The sequence below is a fragment of the Arachis duranensis genome, chromosome 6 (assembly GCF_000817695.3).
Source record: "Arachis duranensis cultivar V14167 chromosome 6, aradu.V14167.gnm2.J7QH, whole genome shotgun sequence".
NCBI classification, from domain to species: domain Eukaryota; kingdom Viridiplantae; phylum Streptophyta; class Magnoliopsida; order Fabales; family Fabaceae; genus Arachis; species Arachis duranensis.
Genome location: NC_029777.3, coordinates 93512162 through 93520220, shown reverse-complemented (window position 1 = coordinate 93520220; position 8059 = coordinate 93512162).

Here is an 8059-nt window from a genome sequence, read left to right as displayed (position 1 = left end):
AAATAAATTTTAATGATTTTATAGTTTTATGTTAGTTATAGTTTAAAATATTATTTTAATATAATTTTTTAATATTATAAATTTTTTTTGCAATAATTAATTTTAATAAATAAAAAATACTCATATATTTTATATTTAATTATTTAAGAATAAAAGATTTTGTTATTATTTAAAGTATTGTATATTAAAGTATTATTATTTAAAATATTTATTTATATACTAAGATATTCTCTATTTATTAGAATCCATTAATACTCTTCTTTTATATTAGTCTTTGATTTTCATCTAATCAAAATTAATAATCTATATAAATGTGACACATCTAATAAACACATAATTATTGTACTCGTTTTAGACATACCTATTATTATCAAAGTCTAAACAACAATTTGGGTGAGGAACTAACTAACGTATTTTTTTTATTTAAATTATTTAAATACTTTATTTATTAAAATATGCAATGCGTAAGATATTTATTATTTTGTGTAATATAACACATCTCAAATACTGAAATTTAAAGCTAATTATTAAAACGATATTCTAAATATTATATACGTGGAATAAGAAACAATTAAAGTTTAATAGATTCCGAATGCACTCAAAATATGTAATAAATAAAGTTAAAATTGGATGGTGTGCACCGGAAATATGATAGAGAAGTTTCTCTACTCTTGGCATCCGAGTCAAAATATTGGTGGCTATATATGGAGTGCAACCGAGCTTAATATTTATTTGAAGAAATTTTGGTAAATTTAGATAGTTTGGTTACAGATTTTTTTAAATTTTGCCAAGTACTGAAAGCATACGGTAGGCCAATAATATGTGCAAACAGAAAACATTAGCCGACTAAATTATACACATATCTTGAGTATATTAGGCTGAATTTTTCTTTAGCCTAATCTCAGGTATACAGTACTCTAAATATGTACAGCTATGTAGTTGCAACATATCACGGGTGCATTCGTATTTTTTTTTAAAAATGTTATACATTTCGAATATAAAGTATCTGAACTCTTTGAATATTTATTTTTTATTCTGTGTACTTTAAATATGTAATGATATTATAAAAATATAAATATTTTATATGTTGCACATTTTAATAAATAAATTATTTAATTAATTTAAATAAAAAATTCAAAAACTAATAGAAATTTATATTTTGTAATTTGAAAGATCAATTTGATCATTTTCAAAAATCAGAGACTATTCTAATATATGCTAAGAAATAGAAATTTCAAAGATCAAATTAGATATTATATACATAAAAGCTTAATATATTATTGAACAACAATGCTAGGGAATCAACTCTATATAAGCCAAGAATCAGCCAACTGGTAATCGGATGTTGCTACTAATAGGCACACAGATGTTTCTTTTTCTTATAAATTGGATGGTTTTGGATATGGTTTCTATGTTTCATATCTTACGCATTAATAAAACATAATTAATTATATGGAATCAACTAATGAATGACCAAAGCATCTGTTCCGTGATTCTCTCCTAACACTAACGTGGTCAACAATAATTTAACAAACAAATTAAATTATAAATTAATAAAACTAATTATAATTAATTATGTTATTTCATTCTTGGCTGATTATTAATTGATTCCATATATTTTTCTATTATTAAATTATGCCCTTGTCTGTGTGTGCCCCCTCCCGTATATTATGGCTTGAATTATTATTATTTTTATATTAAAAATACATTAAAATTAAATTTTAAAAAAGTATCTCAGTTTTCGTTAAAATAAATAAATTATTCATTTGGCCGTAGATATTTTCGTTCTGATTATTAAGAAATCCTTTTTTAGTTTTATTTTTAGGGTCACAGTCAGTAGGAACATTAACTCAGTACTGAGTGGAACCAAGAAAATAAATAAAAAAAAAGAATTGTCCAACAGATGGAACAAGAGCAAGCCTGCGTGTAGCTCTGAAAGATGACCACTCTATTATTTTCCTGCCAATGTCAATTTGTTCAGCTAGAATATTTTATCAGTTTGCAAACGTACAAATAATTATAATTTAAATACATCAAATCTAATATTACACACAAATAGATATAACTTATGTTTATAAGCTTTGAAAATTAATTTAAATGAATTTAAATTGATATTTTAGTACTATTTTTTAAGTTTTAACCTATTTTTAGCATTTACATCATTCTATATAATACAGTTTTAGCATCATTATTTACCTATTAATTTCTTTATAAGTTATCACTATATACAAATTAAATTAAATATTTTATAAATAAATATTTGACGAAATTTGATATTTTCCCCATTTTTTCAAAATGATTTGAATTGATTATATTACTTTTTTTTTTTTACCATACAAAATAAAGCTAACAAAAATAGATTACCAATTTTTTTTCTAGAAGTTATATCAATATTAAAGAAAAGACATAATTAAGTGGCTAATTTTTTTACATATTATCAAAGCATGAGTGTAATATAGGGATATTATGCTAATTTAGTGTAACACACTAATATAGGAATTGAAAATACAATAAAAAAATCAGTAGTAACAATTTTAAAATAAACAAAATGCTATAAAAATGAGACTAACAATTTTTAAATAGGACAAAACATATAAAAAATAGGACTAAAGATTTCAAATAGGACAAAAATGTGTTTAGAATCTATACGGTCATGAAATCGTTAGTGCCGACTTCTTTTTTAAAATTTTTGAAATTATTTAATTTATAAACGTGAGTAACGATTTATTTATTAAGTTCTCTATATATAGAGTGCGTGAATGTAATGTCTTACAATTTTCGAGCTATTCTTTTCTTTCTAATGCTCTTCATCTACTTCTTATTCTTCTTATTATTTCTCTTCTTTTCTGTGTGCAAGCTATTTTTTTATTTCATGTTTTCGGGTAAATTTTTTTATTTATTTTAAGACTATGATATTTGGTTAATTCGTTTTAAAAATTATAATAGAAATATAATTTTTGTTATAACAAAAATGAATAATAATATTAGTTTTAAAATTTATTATAATGGTCAAATTTTATCTGAAATAGCTGAAGGTGTGATATTTATGTGTAATAATCCTTGTATATCTGTTCTTTCTTTTATGGTGTCGTTTGAAGAATTTAAGAGTTGTATTTGTCAAAATATAGATCCTCATATGCAAAATAGGGTGACAAATATTTTATACAGACGACCTATATTAGTATTCTGTGGGTTCATTCAATTTCGGGCGATGTGCATCGATGATGACACAAGTCTGCAAGAGATGTTCTCAATCTACTATCAAGCCCAATCACAAGTGTCTGTTATTGAGCTGTATGTGGAGTTCAAACAATTACTGAATATAGTGGAAGAACATGATTAAGATTTCGATTGGAAAAGTTATAACGGTGACAGCGAAGAGGAATATGTGTTAGGATTTGGTTGAATTAGTCCCACATTACTTAGGATAGCAAATGGAGTGGGTGGCCTAGGCTATAAATATGAGGCTAAGTTTTCCATTTGTTTTTGCACCAGTCAGAAACACTTTAAGCTTGTATCTGATTTTTTTTCCTCTATACTCTTTGATTAGAGAGTGTTGTGAGGTGTAGTTAGATATTTGCTTTGAGAGAGTGTGGGTGTATTGGGGTGCCGGTGTTAGAGAGAAAGAAGTTTATGTGTTGTAACAATTTTCACATAGTGATATTCTCTAGTTGTCATTTGACAACGGCCGTGATTTTTTCTCCGGTAATTGGAGTTTCCACGTTAAATTCTTGTGTTGTGATTGTGTCTGTTTTATTTCTCTGTCAAAGTTATTTTCTCAATGGGGAATGGTGTATTATTCCCAACAAGTATATGAAGGCAATTATGATTTCGTTGATTCGAATGCAGACGAGGAATAATAGGACTGCACCGTTGAGTCGGACGTAGAAGACGTCACAAATGCACTAGCAAGTAAGCATCCATTCGAAGAACCGTCTTTCATGTACGCTTTGGATCTCGATGCCATGAATGCTCCAGAATTTCCAGAGTATGCAAATGCAAGTTTGTAGTTGCATCATACCGTATTTGGATTAGTACTTTAAATATTATGTTTGCGTATTAATATTATGCACAGTATAAATATGGTTTGGTGGTGTTGCTACAGATCCACTTATAGTCATAGATGGTGAATTTGTCATAGGGATGAAATTTAATTCTAGAGAGGCCGTGATAAAGGAAGTTAACGATTATACCATTCACATAGGTATTGATTATCGGGTTTTTGAGTCTGAGCCGACGACATTTTACGCGAAATGTGTGCAATATGGGCAAAGTTGTGATTGGCTTATCAGGGTTAGCATGATGCGGAGAAAGTACTATTGGGAGATTAGACGATACAATGGCAGTCATACTTCTACTAGAGCCACTATTTATCAGGATCATTCGAAGTTGGACTCAGACACTATTGCAGAAGCAATTAAGCCATTGGTAGAGGTTGATCCGTCCATAAAGGTACGATCAGTGATTGCAGATGTCCAATCAAAGTTTAACTACACGATTAGCTATCACAAAGCATGGCTGGCTAAGTAGAAGGCAGTTGAAAAATTTTTTGGAGGGTGGGAAGCCTCTTATGGAGCGTTGCCCACATGGTTTGAGGCAATGGTGAAGAAAGAGCCATCAGCAGCCGTCGAATATGAAACGTTACAGTGCTAACGGCCCATCCAAATTTTTGCAATCATATTGTGTGGCCCTACATAGAGACCTGTACAAGTAGGTAAGACATGCTGATCCCCAACTATATGTCATGATTCTGGAAATATTACGCATCAAGGGTAGAAATTTTTAATGCACCCCCGCACCAGATTTGTCAGCAAATAACGTTGTACCAAACAGCGACATAATGTGGCACCTGTTAGAGATTAAATTTTGATACAATTGTTTGCAAACATGATTAAAAAAATAAGATATTATTATTCTTAAAATTTGGTTGAGTATATATTTTTTTGTGATTTTTTTAAAAATCACAAAAAATATATACTTGGAAAAAAAATCAAATTTTAAGAATAATAATATCTCATTTTTTAATTATGCTTGTAAAAAATCACATCAAAATTCAATCTCTAAGATATTTTTTGAAAATATATATTTACTGTTGGGTATTGTTGTTGTGTTTTTAAATTATTTAAAGGCATTTTTCTCGATAGTAAAATTCGGGTGCATTTTTGTCAACATTTGAATAATTCGAGGATATTTTTTGTGGTTATCCCATCAATATAATAACACTATCATGTAAACATATAACTATCTCAATAATAATAATAATAATAATTAAAAAATAAAATAGCCACTAAAAGCAGAGTACTCAAATATTTATTTAGACTAACTATCATGTTCACATTAATTTATTACACTCAAATATATTGTTATAACTAATTTTTATTGTATAATAACACCCATTTAAGTTCATTTAAGCAACTTATAATTGATGTTAACATTATAAATAATTTTATAGGCAAAAAAAATTACTTACATATGAAAGATGATCAACATATTTTACAATATGTTTATTTATTGAAATTTTTTTCTTTCTCATCTTAAAAAAAAGGGAAAAAGACAGATAGGTTCCTGACTTTTCAAACTTTTGACAAATACATCCCTGACAAAATTTAAATACAAAAAAGTCCCTGACTTTAACAAACAGAGGACAATTTAGTCCTTCCGTCTATTTGCCTCTCATACACCTAACGGAACTGGCTGACGTGGCTGAAACGGTGTACAGGTGTCCGTTACAGTGCCATGTTGGAAGGGAAAAAAAGTTCGAAGGACAAATAAGTCCTTGACGTCATTTACAAATAAAGTTCGAAAGACAAATAGGTCCTTGAGAAATTTTTTTTTCATTATACTTCTATTATACTTCTATTATGAGAATTTAGTTTATAAAATTAGGCTAATTTTTTTTCGTATGGAAAAAATATTGGTATTTTTGTTGAAAATGAGAGAATGTGGTGTAATTATAGATGGGTGGATTTTTTGTTGTGGGAAGTCAACACGTAGGGGGCATGGTGCAACACGTGGGGGTGTGGTGAACACGTGGCATCATTCTGACCAACACGTGGAGGCGTGTTGAACACGTGGCAGCATCTTAGCCAACACGTGGGGGCGTATTGAATAATTTCCACAATACTGTAATACACTTCAAATGTCAATATTCAACCAAAACACCAATTTTCTTTCCATATTAAAAATAATTTCTGATAAAATTATGCTTGTATTTTGAAATCTAGTTAACTTGTTTTATTCTACAATTTAAATTATTTGTATTAAAATTGTAGAAATTGGGCTTGTTATGTTTCTACTCGTTTTCTTAAATTGCATTAGTTTAGTTTTAGTGCATTTGTGTATTATATTAGAATTTGTTAAATTACATTAGTTCAGTTTTCATCATACCAGTGGCATTAGTTAGCATCAGTTCATTTATGCATCAAGTTAGCATTAGTTCATTTATGCATCATTCATGTATTAAGTTAGCATTAGTGCATTTGTGTATTATATTAGAACTAGTATTTTTATGCATAATAACATTACGAGAATATTTTTTTTTAAATTATAGTTTACTTTGTTCTAACAGTATAAATTATGCATGACACAAAAGATTTATAAAATCAAACTACTTTTACAAAAAAGTCGTAAGTTGACAAAAGTTTCTAACTAAAAAGACCAAGATATCTGCAGATAAAAAATTAAATAATAAGATTTTTAGTTATTATTTTTATATGAAAAAGTCTAATTTTTTATTAGTAATTAATTTTAACATTCGTTATCTAAAATTTAAAATAATTTAATGTGTATAATTTTACATTTAAAATATTTTAATTGTAAAAAAATATCGAATGACATATTTTGATTTGTCAAATTACTAATATAAAATATAATTATATATAGAGTAAAAATAGTAGAGAGAAATATAAAAATGGAGAGATGTAGATGAGAGAATTTAGGAAATGAGTTTATTAATTTTGAAAAAAAAAAATCTCAAGGACCTATTTGTCCTTCGAACTTTATTTGTAAAATGACGTCAATGACTTATTTGTCTTTCGAATTTTTTTCCCCTTCCAACGTGGCACCGTAACGGACACCTGGACACCGTTTCAGCCACGTCATCCAGTTCCGTTAGGTGTATGAGAGGCAAATAGACGGAAGGATTAAATTGTCCTCCGTTTGTTAAAGTCAGGGACTTTTTTGTATTTAAATTTTGTCAGGGATGTATTTGTCAAAAGTTTGAAAAGTCAGGGACCTATTTGTCTTTTTCCCTAAAAAAAATAAATTTGGAGCTCCACAAAACATGCAACCTTCAAATGGAAGAAAACAATGGCTCTTCAAAAAAAAGGAGCCGAAGCAAAGAACATAGAATTAACACACACTTATATTTTGGCATTTTAGTTTTCTAAATGATGATTGAGAGAGTATGGGAAGAGAGAAGTCACGGACCACACAAGGGCTCACCACATGCGAGCCACGTGGACACAACATCAAATCGGCAGTACCGATTTCTTTCATGCATCCCAGTCGTTGATTGCCCATCCTGCGGTTGCTATCCACCGTCTCTTTCTCTTTTCGTGAAGCATCTCCTTCTTTCTTTCTCACCACGTGCTCATCCCTCATAAAATCGATAATCTCATTTTTTTATATTAATCCTAACCGTTCCCAATTGATCCAACGCCTCCTGCTTCTCTTTTCACACTCTCTCTTCTAATGGAAAATGCTATTAACGATTTGCTTAAAATCGACATTAACGATTTCTGAAAAAATCAATTATCAATTCTATAACACACCCGAAGTCTCATTTTTGAGTATTACGCACAAGCTTTCCTAATATTAAAAGTAAAAAAGTCATTAAGTAGCCAATCTCTTGGAATAAAATTTTGTGCCACTCCAATAGTGTATTTAACATATATTTTAAAGATATTTACAACCTTTTTAAACATAGCTTATTCTACAAATATATCTTACAAATTTTATTAAGAATAAATGATTAAATTAGTCTCTAAAAATTCAGTCATTTTTAAATTATTCTCTAAAAATTTTTTTGATCAAATTTATCTTTTAAAAATTTTAAATT